This window comes from Lichenostomus cassidix, chromosome 4 (genome assembly GCF_008360975.1).
Source record: "Lichenostomus cassidix isolate B80296 chromosome 4, HeHo_3.0, whole genome shotgun sequence".
NCBI classification, from domain to species: Eukaryota; Metazoa; Chordata; class Aves; order Passeriformes; family Meliphagidae; genus Lichenostomus; species Lichenostomus cassidix.
In genome coordinates this window covers 43,122,199-43,141,692 of record NC_139484.1, presented here as the reverse complement: position 1 = coordinate 43,141,692, position 19,494 = coordinate 43,122,199, and positions in this window count along the sequence as shown.

Genomic DNA, 19,494 nt, shown 5'->3' with positions numbered 1-19,494 from the left:
GCATCCTTTCTTCTGCCTAACATGCTTCCTTTACACAGTGCCAAGGAATGTTTGATTCAAACTGGACTTATTTTTCTTCCTCAGAAAAGCTCCATCCTAACATTAACATGTCTAACTACAAATGATATTTATGTGAAGGAACAGGTGCTTCTCTTCAGACATACCCAAGACTGACAAACTCAATCTTTGTCATGCTCCTATCTGTTCCTTTCCTGTCCCAGCCCTCACTTCCATGCAAAAGCTCTTATAACTCAAGTTAAACCTGACAATGAACCCTTTTCTCTAGAATTTATGGAAATAATCAGCATTGTCATACACCTTCACATGATATTTCAATGTGATTTTTTAAAAACACTTTTTGATACATTTTATTCCTCCTTGCCTTCCCAATAACTCAAAACCAAATCCAGCTTCTTTTACATTCATCGCTAGTTCCCATAGCCTTTCAATTTTTCCAGTATTTTTCCAAATAATATTTGATCTCCCAAAATTTATCACCATAATTTTGCCCTGTTTGTCAATGTCTCTAGAGTTGCTTTGGATTTTTGTCTTAAACACATTTATATTCTGGCATTTAACCTTAGCTGGGAAATCTACATGTCTAATTCAAGTATGTAAATTCCCTCTGCATCTTCAGTTTAAGAAAAAAAACCAACAAAACAACAAAAAGCCAGTTGATTCAGAGCATCCATATTACCGGCTTCTTTCCTTCAGCTGACTTATTCCCATTTGAAACAACTTTCTTTCTATGACCTTGCTAAGATTTCATGGTATATCAACTGCCAGCCAATAGGAAAGACAATGGGCAGAAAATGATACACAGGAAGTTCCACCTGAATATGAGGACAGAACTTTCTTATTGTGTGGGTGATCATGCACTGGAACAGATTGTCCAGAGAAGTTGTGGGGTCTCCCTCACTGGAGACATTATGAACAGTCTGGACACAATGCCGAGCCATGTGCTCTGCGATGACCCTGCTGGAGCAGGGGGGTTGGACCAGATGACCCACTTTGGTCCTTTCTAACCTGACTAATTCTGTGATTCCACTGCAATTTTAGACTTTTTTCCAAAACTACTATTATCCTACCGTGTAAGAAAGTCTCTAAAGAGCAGTAGGTAATTGGACTCAACTGACACTGCTATCATGTTACATAATTATACATATTTGCAAGTGTTTTTATTTAGTAATGAACAATTATAAAATTATTATAAAAATACTCTAATTTATATATATCAACAACTATAAAATTTCTATATGACATTTGTATTTGGGGTACATTTTTGTCACTTTTTAGAAAAAGCTACAAACCAACATTTACCTTTCATTGGCAACCCTAAATATTCTCCTGCTGATTTGCTGGAAACAATTTCATATGAGATATGATTGTTTCACCATCGACACCAAATATTTAAAAAATTAAGTACTCCTCATAAATATTAATTTGTGCCCTAACTTAAAGCATTCTGTTCACTGCTTTCCACAAAATATACAAGAATCCAATAGCCATAACAGCAGGGTAAATATCAGTGTTATAGATCAATCTGTCTCACCTTCAAACACCACTCAATAGAAACTGTTTTCAGTCCTGGAATACAGGTCAATGCATGACCTTGATCAGACCTTCAATGCAGCATTAAAATGTTCACTGTATCATTTAGCAGCATCCTTGGACTAAGATACTGAATTTGAAGCTGCAGTCAATGTACTCGACAACTTCAAAACTACTACAATTTTTTTTGGAGTTGCACTGCACACAGTATGTAGGTATTCAGTGAAAAAAACAAACATTTTCATTTGCTCTGTGAAGAGAAGGAGCATTGCTTACAAAGTCCACCACTGATCTGTAACAAGTATCAGTAATTCTAACCTGGGTTTAGATAAAGGTGGGTGTCGGGGGCTGAGAATTTCTTCCCATTCCTGTTACTAAGCAACAAATAGTCCGATGTTCAGAGCGATCAAGTCTTTTGTAAAAGACAAAAGCTAGGTTTTTGGGCAGGGCAAGGTAAGGGAAGAGCCGGCCCTGGGAACGCTCTCTCGTGGTTCGGACGCTGAGGGTAGAGGCTGCTGGCTCTTTGCTTTCCAGCTGCTACCAGAGGAAATCCAACTGTGCCCTGTTTCTCTTCTCTCCTGGCTGGGTGAGCTTTGATTCAACTTTTCTCCCCACGGGGAAGGGCACGTTTTTGCCCCCCAGGCTGTGTTCCCTCGTGGCTGCTGCCGGGAGAGTCCCGCGGCCCCTGCTGCCTGCCCCCCGCCCTCTGCCGCACGAGACCGCGGCGTCTGCTGTGAATGCAGAAATTCTCGCTGGCCGGAGAGAGAGAGAGCGCCCACTCCTACTGCCCTGTTCCCTCGCTACCCTGAGCTGTTTCCTGCTGCCCTGCGTGTTTCTCAGCCCATCCACCATTGCAGCTGCAGAACGGTGACCTGACCCTGCGCCACAGCGCCACCTGCAGCCGCTCGGGAGTCATCGCACCTGCCCTGGCCAGCCGGGAGCTCAACAGCGCCCCTGCTGCTTGCAACCGTGATTACACCACACGGGAGAAGGCTCAGCAGCTCACGTTATCTGCTGTTTGGTTTTCTGGTTCTAGTTGTGGTTTGCAATTATTATTATTGTTTGTTTATAGATACTAGTAAAAAACTGATACTCCTTTTTCCCATACCTTTGCCTGAAAGCCCTTGATTTACAAAATTAAATAATTCGGAGGGAGGAGGGGAAGGAAAATTACATCCTCTGCTCTAGGGGAGGGTTCAACCTCTCTTGGCAGACACCTGTCTTTCAAACCAAGACAGTGGGTTTAGATAAAGGGCCCCACCGTTTACTTACCACACTTATCACAGAATATAAGAAATGTCTTAAATTGCATTCCATGTGAACATTTTTCCTTATATCGAAAAGCCATAAGACAGCTAGATGATTAAAATGAGGCTTATAAATCCAAATATAATTATCTCAAACTTTATCAATTATTTTCGAAAAAAAATTATTTCTAATGTATTTACATATAGAAATTCATATATTTATCTTTTATCTCTACATATAAATATGCATTTCTGAAAATACAGCAGGAATCGTGCTACAGTGTTTAACATCCATTACTAATCTGGGAATCCCAAAGTTTCATCATTAAAATATCATAACACTACAAGACAATATGTTCTTCTGAACTTCCACAGAATTCGACTAAACAGAAATAAAATTTCTTATACAGTCTCAGCAGCCACAACACTTTACTTGGTCACCAACCCACACAACAAATTAGCAAATCTTCCTTAGAAGGAAGATGGATGTCATTTGGTAATGAGAAAAATAAATGTCATTTTCTCTTAAGAAAGATCAAGATTATTCCATGTACTGAAGCCATAGTGTGAATTTCACAGCATCTGCAGTACCAGCTATCTATTGTAACAGGCCATCTCTTCCCATGGACAGCCTGTAAATAAACACTTTCATATCCAGAAGAACTAACTGATTGCTAAAAATACTTGTTGCTGTGTGGCAAGAGTTCAAACAGCAAAAAAAAAAGAAAATCTGAAAAAAAAAGTTAAAGATATAGGTAATTGTTAATAAATAAAAGCAATGTTATTGGTAATCACAAAGTATCCATACCATTTTTAGTAGTATTTTTTAAGTAAGATACAGTTCTGTCACTTAATACTTTGTATATCACCAACTACAAAGTGCATTCAAATGTGACTTTATTTACCTTCTTAATTCTTGTGATAGTAAATCTGCTGATGAAAAGGAATTTCAAATCTTAATAAATCAATCAGGGAAGAAGTAAAAGTCTGATTCAGGGCATATTTCAAAAACGTACACAAACCACAGCTTTTATACCTCTAGGATGATTTATTTTTTGATATAATTTAATTAATAGCATTATACCACATCTAATATTGTCTGATATCATTATCTTCATATAATTTTTTTAGACTCAAGCTATTGACAACCTACCAAATGAAATTAAACACCCCACCATTTGCCCTCAACCTGCCATTAAACAGTTTTGGTCTTTTTATGTGTAAGTTTATATACACAAACATTCACATATTCAGAGAGACAAATATTCAAGATTACCTGAATCTGAAATGCCTACATTTTGGCATTAGTTGAAAACTGATGGCTTTACTTGATGAAATTAAGTAAAGTTTTTTTTCATCATTACATGAAAGCAATAGCAAAAGGCAGTTATAAGCTACACATATTAATGAAATACTTCACAGATATCTAAATACACTTAGTAGAAAAAATAAAACAAACCTAGTGTAAAGACAGATGCATTGTTATGTTTATGTGACCAAAATGTAGAGTTCTGAGTAAGACTGTGGCATTATTATATGATCTATTTTATTCAATATATGTTAGGACAAAGATCCCGGCTTATGTAAGTCTTAAGTTTTTAATTAATAGCAAGGTAGATGTATATGTCAAACTACAGACTATTAATATAGCCAGGAGGTAAAATATGACTGATAAAAAAGACTATATAATTTTAGCATGATTTTACAGAGTGGGGTATGCATATATATAAATATAAACAAATACATATATATCTATGTATAACTATTGCAATACACAAATGTGCATGTCATTGTGAACTAGAGATGTGTGCATAAGCAATCAAACACACACAGCAAGATATCTTGGGTTTCCACAATAAACATTCAGCTTTGCAAGTTAGGAGAAAACGAATAAAACATGAACAGTTGAGTTGACTCAGTCCTTATAGACACATAGAAACAAAGACAAAAAAAGTTCTTTGAGGAAGATTCAGCATAAACATTTACCTTTCTGGTAGAACCATGAAAGGAGAAACACAAGAAAACAAAACAGATTTTGCTTTCAATCCTGGTGTACATTCATGTGTAACAATATAGTGTGCAGCCTTGGCAGCAGAGGAAAGTACAAAGTGAAAAACATCAGTCATGAAAGCTCACAAGTCAAGATTAAAGCCTCTTTTATGGAGCAGAGAACATTGCTCCAGATAAAACTCATAACAAGATGCACAGGTTCTTTTACATCTGTGGCAAAAGATGTCTCTGCAAAATGCGGCTAACTTGCTATTTTTTTTTTGTCTCTATTATTCACAGTTACTCAACCTTTGGATATTTTTCAATTATGACAAAGACAACTCATAATGGTATTAAGCTAGGAAAATATTCAATTCAATATTAATAGTTGACAAAAAATATAAAAATCACTTACATAAAACTCATGTTGGAAATAAATGAAAAATTTTGGTGAGTTAGATTTTAATAAAAAGTATATAAATACATAAATAAATACATAAATAAATGTCTAGTGTTATGAGATCATAAATTCAAGAACTGAATACACAAAATGGGTTGCAGGGCTTTTATCCTCCATCCCATTTTTTTTCCGGACCCCCTGTCACTTTTTTTATCAATAATTGTTTGCAATTTCTTAGTAACATCATCAGCTATGGATAAATAAGTCTTTGGCAAAAGCCGTTGCAAGTAACTCAAAAAGATGAGGGATATTGCATTTTATAAGTGAAATAGCATGCACTACATGTTAGTAAGGATAGGAGATTGTCCAGTGATCAAGTCTTCAAGTCTTAGATGCAAGAAAACTACAGACTACTTACAGTCTTTCAAAACATACATGTAAAACATAAGGTTTTTCTACAGTATGAGAAATATTGTTACAATATACAATATTGTTACAGCATGAGAAATATTGTCTAAAAATAGTAGAAAAGATACCATGGTGATATGGTCTTCAGCTGGCTACCTAGCTAAAATACATTGTGCCATATTTGGGTTACTAGGATGTTTCGAATTAAATAACACTTTGTGCCATACCTTCATTTGCTGGCTACACCTGTCCACAAACTTCAACAGGCAAAAATAATATTCCTGGACAAGAAAAGGTATGGTGAAGATGAATAAAACAAACAAGGAATTGATAAAACTACTGAGGAAGGAGAGAGAGATGTGAAAGGAAAGACCGGTCTTGTAACTGATTACAGATAAAAGTAAAAAGCATAAAATTCTTACAGTCACAAGAATTCTCCATTTTTCAAGGGTAATAATGGCTATGAACCATGTGGTATACAAAATAAAACTGATTTGTCTCATTTAAATGCTATATTAAATGTAAGCCTTAAGACCAACATCATTATGCTTTTTTTCACATTCCAATTACTCTCAATATAATCATACACATTTATGCATTTAAAACCAGAATGTCATTTAAATGTTAAAATGTTAAATGTTTAACATTTAATTCATTAATGTACTCTTTGAACGTGCAACTGCTGGAGTTTGGTGGTAGGGTTTTTAAGTTTTCTTCTCCTTAACAGTTCTATTTGATATTGGTATATAAGGACTGGACTGTAAAAAAACCATTGTAAAAAAGAAATGGGATTTCCAAAATGTCAACTCTTGACATAAATATCCATAATTACATTTCCTGCACAACACTTATTCCTAAGGCTTATGCAGGAATGTACATACCCTCCCACTCACTGCAAATTCAAAGCAATATTTGATGGATCCATTCAATCAAAGTCATAGTTCTATGCTGCTTTTTTTGTTTCCTCAATCCTGGTGATTAGCAGCCATTTCCACTGTTACACATAAGTTTGAACAACTGAGGATAAACACCAGAACACCTGCTTTAACATAAAACTGAATGAGCTATCTCCTAACCACAGTTGCAGAGGCCACAGGTCTACAAAACACAAAGGACATTCCAGCCACACTATTCCCAAAGCAAGTCAACAACATTCAAAACCAAATGTTAGCAGCTATTCAAAATTTATTTAATCATATAATTTTATTTAAGGATTTTGTTGTATCTATGACAAATAATTTATAAGAATCCTTAACAAGCATAAAACATCTGACAAAACACTGCCTTGATACCACTTGGTTGTTACATATAAACTACTGGAATTCACTCCCTGGTGGCAATATTGTTTTGTTTTGCAGCCTTCATAAATCAATTTCTCATAAAAATCTGAATTGTTAGTTAAAAAACAGTTTGTGTATTCAAATATTCCTGAATTTATCCACTGCCTCTATAAAAATGTTAATTAAGAGCATACCAAGGGACTTCAGCTTTTCCTAAATATATATTATGCTTTTTAGACAAAATAATTTTTTTTTAGTTTAATTATATTTAATGGGGTTTTTTGTCAATTCATGGCAAACTGGTGTTGTTTCTACACATCAGGCATTACCTGACAACAGACATACCAAGTACAGATTCACCTGGCACATTAGAGCATCTTGGAGCACAAAGTCACTGCCTTCCCCACTACTCAACTCCCACAGCACTAAGAGCATTTGGGTTTCAGTGGAGTTTCAGAACACAAATACTTCAGACTGAGGGCATGGTGCTGGCATTAGGGGCAGACAAGGATGATGACAGGACTTTAAAATTTTCTCCATGAGAATGCACCAAGCCAAACCAGCTGGTTACCTAACCCTTGCTCCATTTGTACTCTTGGCCAAGAGAAAGCATTTCACTCACTGGAGCTGCAGTGGCACAGGCTGGCGCTCTGAGATTGAGCTACCATCTAGCTTCCCTACACAGAGTTGCAACAGAATACAGAAATGAAGTCTTTAAGGAGGGGGTAAATTCAGCTGTTAGGGGCCATTCTCATTAGAAGTGTGGAAGTGACCTTTCATATGACAGCTTCTCCCTTTTTACATGCTATGCTGATGATCCTCAAACAGCTCAGGACAAACACTAGTTCTTACTAAGAGTCACCACATAAGACATTGTTCCTAGTTCACTACAGACCAGCAGGGTACTACATATACTACTCACTCTAGTTTTCAGGTTCAACTTCACTATTCCCTGTGATGCTGCAGTGGTAAGTTAGAATGAACTGCTCTGAACTACCAGGAAATCAGCTCTCTGGGATATATCCTACCAAAATTAAGCAATAATGAATGCAAAGACATGGGTTTTATTTCACAAATGCAAATGGGTTGGCTAAGTCAGTTCTACCAACAGTATTATAATGCATAACACAGCTTTGTACCCTTGACTTCTTGAGAAAACAGAAAAAAAAGTAAATAATGCAATTTGAATCTGAAAAAAAAAATGTTGTTGTATGCTTTATGCTGCAAAAGAGTGAAGTCGGCAATCAATAGAAAAAGAAAGCTGTTCTGGATGGGCAGATGGGTGTTCTACCAGCTCCTCGGTTTGGAGGAATAGTTTTGTCACTGCATTTAAAATGGGAGAAGAGGAAGAGTGAGAAATTTTCTGTTTACTGGACTGCCAGGACACAAAGAAATAGGAGGACGAATAATAAAAATCTGAATCCTATACATAAGCAAACAAAATGACAAAAATTTACTTTATTCACAGAAAAATCAAAATTTAATGATTTTCACTAAAAGAATTATACTTAAAAGCAGTGTAAGTCCTTAAATACATCATGGCATTATACCTCCTGTAAAATAATCATATTAGAAGAAATTGGAGGCCAAACACATTTGTAATAATTAGAAGAGCGCGTGGCTTCTGAAATCCACAGATCAAAATGTTTAAATATTAAAACAACCACAGTCCATCTTCTCATACATCAAAATAAACACCAGTCTTGTGACAAACCAGTAAGTGCCAGATAGTCACTTGCTTCAGAGCCATTTTCTCCACCCTAACCACTATAGAAAAACTTACCTGATACTGGAACCTGGCCACCTCAAGTCCATCTTCCTTCTCTCTAAAAGCAGTCTTTATAAATAGACTTTTATCAAAGCAAAGACCCGTGTCATTCATTTGACTGAAACCTCCCATTGATGTTAAGCTTAGACTTTCATTGAAATGAGAAGCTGCAAAGCCTTAACTAAGAATATTGATGGGTAACGTCACTCTTTCCTCAAGTGGATGAAAAAAACAACTTTTCTGCCTCTGGCCTGCAGTTAGAGCTTCTTCGTCCAGATTTTGCTCAAGCTGGGTGAAACCTTCACTGTGACCATACATAGCAGATATTTTACAGGACAGTATTATGGCAATGCGAAAACTAATTCTCCTCCCACCTTACAGTAAGCTGTTTCCTGAAGAACCTAAGAAATTATGGAATCAACTAAATTAGAATCACTCACAACAGTAAACTCCTCTATACGCCTTATGTCCTCCCACACTTATAAAGTAGTGTTACGAATCCATGCTTTTCTTTCCTTGCATCCATTATTTCTATTTCAGAATCTGTCCTTGTCTCCATTCTCTTTCTATGTACAGCTTACAAGAAAGCAAACGTTTGAAAGCAAAATACCTGTTACTACAGATGTCACCCATGAAAGCAAATGAAATATATCCTCTCTGACTGTAACCTATATTCACCTGCTCTTGTCACACAACACACAGTAGTGGTGTGTCGCTGTTGAGCAGCTAGCAGAGTAATGAATGCATCAGTTCTCAGTGGCAAGAAGGAATGACCTTTATTGTTTTGATTTCATCACATGTATAGAGTTCTCAAAAGTCACCCAGATTGGTCAGTCAGAAGCCTTCCCCCAGGCCTGATTGGCCAGGCCTGCACTGCCCAAGTTCTGGGACACTGTTCCAAAACATCCAAACTTTATCTTTATTTACAAAACACAAGAAAACTTCTCATGGGAAAAACCTGTGCTAGCCACAGTGGTGCCATCAAATACCTCCAGTCAGCTTTCTCCATCCTTTGAAAGAAGCCACTATACTGTCTGAGGTTACAGATTAATGGCTTGTTTTTTTGTTTTGGTTTCTTTCTTTTGTTTTGTTTTGTTTTGTTTTGTTTTGTTTTGTTTTGTTTTGGGGGTTTTTTTGTTTGTTTGTTTGGTTTGGGTTTTTTTTGTTTTTTTTTTTTAATAACCATGGAGCTGGCCTTAAAGATGGCTTCACTTAAAACTTGTGAAACAGCAAGCAGCTTTCTAAACAGCTGTTTTAAAAGAAAGCTGTACAGTGTTCCAGCCAGAAACCTACTGAGAGAAACACTTGGTGCATCCTCAGAAACCTCTTCTTCCCTCGTATGCACTTCCATACATTCTGCATGACAGCTCATCAAGAAATTTATTTTATGAAATTATCCTGCAATGTACAGAAATTTTATTTGCTTCAACTCTGCATATGTAATTGCACAAGATTACTGATTTTAAAACCTGTTTCTCAAAACTCGGCTGGTAAGATCTCAACCATGAACCTACAGAAAATTAGTACTTCAAAAAGCAAGCAGACATAAAGAAGCTAGGATGCCCCTTACAATTAATGCTGGATATCAACAGTGCATAGATATGTTTGTTACATCTCCAAAAAGAACTTATTTTTTTCAGAAGCTACATTTATTTGGTAAAAACTTAAATACACGTCACGAGACAAGAGACTTAGTACAGTACATTGCAGAAATAATCTTGCTTTAGGTCTGAAAATAAGGTATTTAATCCTATCACCCCACTGCCAAGAACTTATTCTTGGTTTGAAAGAATTGTAACCTTATACTTTTCTAATACACACATCATTATTGATGCTTTTAGTTACCTAAAGTTAAATAAACTTAGTAGCTTTTAAAGTTTTTAAGTAATTGAAAAACACCAAATCAAATAATTTCTAAATCAAGGTCTCACTAATTTAACCAAAATATATCTTACAGGTCCACAGTCTTTTATATAAGAGATCAGGTCACAAAATGGAATGGATCCCTTGTGATATATTTTACCACTCAAAAACAAACAAACAAACCCAAAAAATGAATTTGTTTATTTATTTCCTAATTATTCCACACAAGCATAAAACGAGGCTCAATCACCACTGTGCAGCAACTTGGTAAGGGAACACTACTTGTCTGTGCAGGTGGCTCAGTGGGGCAGCGCCTAGAACCTGAGAGAGCGCTGAACTCTGCGAGATGCTTCTGTTCTGAAAGGAAAGAAGTCAGGGACATCGGTCTGAAGAACAATGGGACCTTAGTTACTGCAAATTGAACAGCAACTGCTCTTCCCCTCATTATTATTAAAATAAGTTAAACAAATATACAATAAAAAAGCACCTAAACCCTGCCACTTACTGAGCCCTGGTCTCAGCTGCTGCCCCGCTTTCAAGGATGCCTTCCCTGCTGCCCACAGAGGGCTGTGCAGCCTAGTGCCCCTTTCCACCCATGCACCAAAGCACCACCAGCTCCACCAGTGCCAGCAGGCAGAGCAGGAAGCATAGCAACAGAAAAAAAATCAGGAACGTGAACAGGCCTCGGAAAACAGGAGCCTGGTGTGCCCTGGCAGCCATTTGCACAGCCAGTCACCAGACCGTGCTAACTCACCGGCTGTGAAAAGCACAGCTCCCCACTTCCCTTCCCTGACTGACCATCCTGCCACAGAAAGCTTCTGTCCTTGGTGGGCGAAGGAGAGCAGCCAGGATTTTTAGGGAGGGTTTTACTGGGGCTAATGAGGTGAGAGTGGAGGGGAGGGCAAGCTGCATCGGTGCAGGTACGCCCTGAGGGAGCACAGGCCCCGGCCTAGCGCAACACTCAAGAGCCAGAGAGGCAGCCGGAACCCAGGAGCGGACAGCACGCTGGCTTGCCCTCTGTGGGAAAAGATGTGGGCAGGCTGGGTCTTTTGGGGAACAGACTAAAGGCCTTTCCTCACAAAACACAAAGGGACTGGAGGAATTTTGTGGTTGGTGAGCGTCTCAGTTGACGGAGTAGGAGCTCACAGAAAAGGACTTGACCCCTGCAAGGACGCAGGGAGCAAGGCAAAATGGGTTTGCAAACGTGTTTATTTTTATTCCATCTTACCCAGCAGATCTGAGGTTTTCCTATTTTACAGGTCACCCAGGTCTAATAAAAATCAGATTTAAAAATTATAATGTTGTGATGTTTTAGAAACGGATAGGGCTTGGCTATAGTGTCTGTGAGATGATCACAAGCCCTACTTCCTGTATCAGTTTACTTAGCAAAATGGATTTGGGCAGAAAATCAATAAAGCAGCAACTACTTTCAAAATTACTCAGTCTGATCTGAAAAAGCATGGACTCCCAGAAGGGACAAGCCCCAAAATATTATGTGCAATGTATTGTTCTAGGGAATCAAAACAAGCATAGAAAAAAGAAAATCAATAGTCTTTCAGCCACATGTAATTTTGTAGTATCAAATATGTGTGAATATTTGAGGGAAATGCTACAGTTTTCATAGCAGATTGGTCTGTTCAAAGTGTTTGGAGCTGGCGGACTAGAAGGTTCACTGTTTATTGCTGTGGGCTGTTGCCTCACTTCACAGATACTACCCAGCATGAATACAGAGTATGAGCTTTTTCTACTCAGTCCCGAACTGCATAATGTTACCCAGGATATTACCAAGTTTTGAGAATAAGTTCACTCTCCAGAGCTGAAATGGGAAGAAATTTAGAGAGGCCATATTTCTGGTTGTTGGACTCTCTCAACATGTCTGCATCTTTGGAAATCTCAAAGAAAAGCTTGTTATGTAGTCACAGGGCAGGTTACAATGAAAAGGCAGATCTGCTATAGGGAGTCTCCTTGCTCACCCTGGTGAATGTTCAAAGACAGCAGGACAACTGTCATTTTCCCTATTGCTCCCATACTGCAAGGCAGCTCTTTGGTGGTGACAGTGAGAGATGCAGTGCCTCACGTAACTGCAGCAATGTAAAGTCAGGCATGTGTCCCTCTCTGAGATATGTCATCATCCTGTCACATTGCCATCTTTCACGCATTTGTATGCTCTGCATCCTTTCATGAAGGTGCAAAGAAATAATTTTGATCTGCACTCTAGAACCACAGACTAATCTCTGGATTTTCTACATTGTAGCAAGCCTTCAAATAGTGTACAATGGTCAGGTAAAACTGAGATACAATTTAACGTAACACCGGGTCTCTTCATATCAGCTCCTACTTTCAAAGTAATCAGTAATACAGCATAGAGATTACATTAGAAATTTTAACTACTTTATTTAGTAAACCTTTTGTGGGAACCAGCTTGATACAACAGCAGTAACATTCTCAGCAACTGAGTGTCACAAATCTGAATTGTTTAATATAGATGTGATTTTCTTTTGTGGAGAGAAGATGAAGGAAATCCAAAATGTTAGAAAAATACATTGCAGACAAAGGCACCCTGCGCATAATTCACTTTTTAAGGAGAGGATGAAACAAAAAACAAGGAAACCACACCATTAGTCATGCCATAAAACACATACAACAAAGCCTTCAGACTACCCTATGAGTCAGATGCTTGACTAGGTGGGATGCACTGATTCTGCTTGCAGAAGCCTGACATGCTCTCTGCTAGCAGTCTTGGCTCTTAATAGCTTTCTTCCTAGAGCTACATTAAAGAGCAGGTGAGTTTTTTGAAAGCTTAGATGAGTAGTACTGTATGCAAACGCAAAACACCCAGAGGAGAAAAGCCTTTGGAGAATGGTCCCAGAGTTCTCATCATCACAGAAATCTCAACATTTTGTTCCAATCCCACTAATTCTGATTGTATCCTTTACTCCTTTTATCATGCCTAAAGGGAGAAGGTGATCAGAGCATACTATCAGAGAGAGGCTAGAAAATATGTTCAGAGGCTATAGATCCATTAACTAAGACTGATTTTTAAATGAATCACAGAGAAAGCAATAAAGAAGAAAATGATTATTTAAATAAAAGGATACTTCATGGACAAGATTACTTTTATAATGAAAAGGCAGAAAATCCACTGTGTTTTACCAGATGAAACAAAAAGCAAAGTGACAGGAGGGAAGCCTCACAAGAGAGCTACAGCCTGTGGAATTGCCAACATCATTTAAGGCTGGGAAGAGTAGACAGAGGCATGTCAAAGTATAATTGTATTTCCCTACAGGGATTGGACAGAGGAAGACAACTCTACTGACTGAAAGGAAAACTGCCTTGAAATTACAGAAAAAAAAATAATTAAAAGGGAAAATTTTGTGAAGAAATAGCTGGTTAAAATATGATAAAAAAGTGTGAATAGTTTGAAATTTGGCAGTAAGAAGGCAAAGAGAAAGGGCAGCCTCAACATTTTTCATCATAAAGCAGTGTTAGTTCAAGCAGTAATGCTCCTTAAAGATGTTTTTATCAGTTAATCCAATGTACATTGTGTAACAGAATGTACAAGAAATGTACACAATAAGCATACATCTGATCTCAAAATTATATTTTTTAGAGAAAGAACAGCCAGTGATGGAAAATAGCATACCATATTTCCATCTGATATGTTAAAGACTTTTACATGTAATCACAAGTAATATAAGGTTGATCCCATGTTAGCTGATTAAACGTACTAGAGTTTATTCAAATGAAAGACTCACCAAACCTAAACTGCAAAGGAAACGAGACAATATCTCAAATAATTCTGTTTTGCTAATCAAGTTACATGCAGGATATCAGCCATTTCAGAACTCTGGTTTTATCAAAACATGAAACACTGAGGTTTGAAGTTATAAAATTGTATTGAAGTCCCACTTCAGCTTGCGTGCTAAAACCGGAAAATAGCCTCACTTTAAGTACTAGAACTGTTAAGAATACTTTCCATAAGTCTACTACATCATATTTAATTAAAAGAATACAAGAGATAATAACTCCCATTACCCCCAGAGGCTTCAGCTACCAACTATATTATTCATCAAAGACACTGTGAAAACTGTTCCACAAATGGGAAGATAAACCTTCCATGATATTTCATATGATTGCACACAACACAAGAAATCAAAACGAATTATAAAAACAGTTAGTAAAGGAATCAATGAAATCAATTAGAAAGTGGAACATGATGACCAAAAAGAAGCAGCCCAGGACAAAACCCTGCAAATTCTAAATTACGATGCATAAAGCTAAGAAACACAAAAATTTATTTTAAAGCTGGAATTAAAATTTCCTGTTAAACCTATTTCTCCTTTCTTTTAATAGAAAAATATTATTAATTCTGAAGCATCAGTATATCGTGTAGGAGTGCACAGACTAGCAAAATACTTCAGAGTGTCTTTAAAATAACACAGAATTCTAGAGCAAATTAGAAGTATTCTAAACTGCACAAAAGAGAAGAAATATGAAGATTAAAAATGGGTAATGTGAGCAGGAGTGGTTAAATGCCTGAGTACATTGCTTAAGTTGACATAATTTTTTCAATTCTCCAAAGCAGTAAAGAACAAATTTCATGTGTTTTACTTTTTAAGCTGTGAAATAAAGTTATTATTATCCCTTTATCTAAATAACTCATTAGAACAGCCAATATTGAAGCTGTGAAGTATCACAATTTTTTAAGGGGGACAGGGACAGGTGAGTGGGTTGATTATTTTTGTATTTCTTTGGGGGGTTTTGTGTATTTTTAATAAACGTCAAAAATATTTTAAAGCAATGCTAAAACAGAGGTTTCCTTATTCCTTACAGGGAGATAATTGAACTACTTCAGTACTGACTCAGTGGTATTTCTAGAACTGTTCTAGAACATGAGAAGTGAAATGTGGTTAGAAATATTATAAATTGTGATGAAAATTTTGTTATCAGTCTTGGCTTTCGTCAGAGGAAGGCACTGGAAGAAGGAAGATGTAGTACACACAAATTTTATAATTTTCAGTGGGGTGCAATAGTTTCTTTCCTGGGCATGACTTTCTCAGCTTGTTTAGAAACAGCAGACAAGAGAAAGACTCAAATTCTTAGCACAGTAATATTTTATTTTGTAAGCACTCACCTATACCCATCCACATTTCTTACTAATATTCTAAGCTCCTGAGCCTTAGGCTCCTCATATCAATGTTTCTGTGTCCCACAACTTCACTCTATTGGTTTATTCTGTAGCAGCTTTTTATCTTTGTAGGTTCAAACACAGAGAAAGAACATTAAAAGAGCACGTCCATCAAAAGCTTATGCTCTTATCTATATCTAAATGTGTTTGTTGAGGCATAGATAGTGTGCTGTGAGATTTGAAGTTTTTTTGCATTTAAGCCATAATAAATTTCACTAGCTTTCAGAACACTTAGTTCCTTCTTACCTTAAACACTACTGTAAACAGAGTTATAGGTGAAAGACTTCCTCAGATATTAGACAGTACAACTGATCTGACTGCAAATCATTATCTGTTGGTAATCAGTTTCAACAATGGTTTCCAAGAGTTCCTATCAAAACTAGAATGAAATGAAACAGCTCTGTGACAAATTGCAACACAGTTTAATCAATTAATTTTTTTGAAGTATGTGGGGGTTTTGTTTCGTGGGTTTTAGCTAATATGAGCAAATATTAACATGAAATAACAGCTTGATATTGTTCCTTTCTCCTTACATCTGATTAAAATAAGTCTTAGTGGACTCCAGCCAAGATTTTGAAAGCATTCTGCCTTGGCACTGATTATTTGTACTGGGTTTGGCAGAAAAGATATTTTGTGCTCACACTGAATAGACATATTTGGTTTCCTTTCTCTTCCAAGGAAATGTTGATGACAGATGCTTAGATGCGGCTAAGTGTTGCAATTTCCAAAAATGCAGAGCTGAATTTTGTACAGAATTTCTGGGGTTTTTTTCTAAGAAACCCACTGAAATATTTTGTTTAATGTTAGAATTAATCCTGTGATCTCCACTGTTAAATATTGTGGGCATTCAAGTCATTGAGTTTTCTTCCCAGTTTCCTGATTCCGGCAGTGTATTGCCTAGATTTCTTTATTTTAACAGTCTATTTCCCTCTGTTTAATAACTTGTAAGCAATCTGTAGTCAGCAGGGAGAAATGGCCTTGGCATAAAAAACAGGGTCCTCTTAGCTACCTTTTAGTAAGGATGTCATGCTCTAAAGTATGTATTCTTTTAAAATTTTGTTGAAACACTGCTGAAACTTGGAAAAAGATAACAGTCATGTTTTTTCTCTCTTTGATTTATCACCACTGGTAAGCTCTCAATTTCTATACACATTTTTTGCTGGTTATAGGGGAGAATACACTCTTAAAACTTGAAAAGTATTGTCTTCAATTCTGCAGTAGAGAATATTTTTTAGCCTAAGGCACAATCTGTTGAGTGGTGTTAAATTGAAACTTGGGACCCTGCTTTCTAGAAAATCAGAATAACATGAACTCAAGCTAAACTGGTTTTGTTTTGTTGGGTTTTTTTAAATATTCAGTTGTGTCATGCTGTGTTTCCCTTGCATCTGCAATTAATGTGCATGCAGAGAAATGGAAACAACAGCAGTATTTAAAACATCACATCTACTAAACAATAAGAATTAAAAAAAAAAAAAATCTATGCTTTTTAAATCCCAGAATCAAGGTCTTCAAACAGACATGACAGCAGTAGACTAATGACCTTGGAGAGTAGTGTAACTATCAGTATGATTGTTTTCATGGCTGAAAAAACACAGAATATAACAGTTGATACCTATGCCATGAAATACATATAGACAGTCCTAAAAAACTGGTGAAAGGGAATGAAAGGGATCCTTCATTTGACTCTCTCTTGCTTCCTAAACTTTCAATTCTAGTCTTGATTTTAAACTCTGTTCAAGTGCAATTCAGCTGAATAAAATATGGGCTAAGACACCAAATGAGTGTGTAATTTGCATGCACAATTCTTTACAACCAGAGGCATGACTGATGCACACAAGCTCTTGTGTTCCAGAAGCTGATGCACAACTTTTAACATATTTTTCATGTGTACTCCATAGTTTGTCACATCACTAGTCTTAAGATATTACTGTTAGAACTAGCAAGAATGAAGGTTACCAACATGGAATCTTCAGGGCCACAAACATCTATCAGAATATTGGTAACATTGGTCTCTCTATTGCTCTGCATCAGACAACTCAGGAAATATTCCTTATTTCAAAATTGTTGTTTGGACTCACTAAAAATGAAATTCTGGTTTAACATCCTATTTCACAGTCTTCATTTCATAGAAATTGACAGAAACTTATGTTTTCATATAGCCTAGTTCTAGTTCTAGTCTCTAAACTATGAAACCAAACAACTTGCAAATATATTTGATCAATTACTTGCTATAAATAGCTGACCTAAGTACAATAAGAATAGAGTTTCCTTCCTTGTCGTAACAGCTGAATTCACAATAGTCTCTTGGTTTATTTTAAAAAAGGAAAACAAAACCTTTCAGAATGCAATGTTCAGGAAGAGATAAAAGTAGCCCACCATCTAATTGTCCTCACCATGCAGCTTAAAATATAAAAATCCCACTAATTTTCAGGCTGATGGTATTTGAGTCTTTTAGGCGTTTTGTTTTTTCATACAAGTCCCACGTGGAACATTCATGCATTTTATTTTAATTTGAGACTAGGTTTATATTTTAATCTTGTAATAGTCTTTCGTGTTTGGATCCCTGTAGTTGTTCTACTAATGAAGAAGCACACAACTGGACACAGAACCATCAAAAGGTTAGTTTCCCTCATTTCATATAATTCATCATATCAACAGGTCAGACGAAAAAGAAGTAACAACAAACCCCCCACCACTTTTATTTGGTCAGAGCACACACAAAACACCAACTATCTCCACCATGAGCCTAAGCTTTGAACAGTTTGCTGCCCATTCCCCTCCTCATCTTCTGCACCAGTCAGACAGTTTAGTTTTACTGCCAGACCACAATTTCCAGTACTCCTGGGCAGAATCTCAACTGCACTGAAGTCAAGCTTGCTGTGCATGTAGTGACAGATGGTCACTGAATACATTCTGAACTTTCCTAAAATCTGTATGACACTATGTCTCAGAGAATCCCTTCTTGGCACTGGAAAATGCACAGAACCATTAATATATGACATGCAAAAGTATTTGGAAGCCCTACAAATGACAAAATGTGCTGTTATTCTATACACAGCATAAGAGAAAAGTGTACTTTGAAAAGTACACTTATAATGTGAACAAGACACTGTAAGAAACAATGAAAAACAAGTTACTTAAACTGAAGCGTAAGAACATGAGGCAACAATTTTTCCCCCAAAGCATTGTGATCAGAAGTCGTTTTAACTTTTCTTTGTTCAGAAATTAAATATGTATATTTGATTTTTCTAAATGAGACAACAGGAGTCTATTTTCTGTAAACAATAGGAAAAGTGCAAAAGTCTGTAATTACCAAGGATGATACAGAAGATTTCTGATACAAAAACATCCCACCGGTAAAAATTAAATTGTCTTGGATACCAAGGCTATCCTGTAAAAAGTATGATAAATAAAAGATTATTGGAGTGAATCCTACACACGTATTCAGGCTACCTCTAACTTCTTGGCTCAGATCCTTGTGGCAACAAACAGTAATTTTAGCATGGGCTGTAAAATCTAAATTAGTTCTTAGTAAACACAGCTCCATCATCAATATTACATTAGATTGGTGGAATCTGAGCTAGCTAAAGGTAGGTCTGCAAAAGTACCGCAATGTATCCACATTCTTCAGAGCAAAATTACAAAGTAATAAAAGTATCACTCCACCTCAAGACCAGTTTCAGCTACTCATACAAGCATGCATTGGTAATATCTTGAGAGCCAATGCATTCCCAAATAAGGATTTGGGAAGCAGAGATTTCTGTTAATCACAACATATACTTTGTGTCAAGTATTCCAAG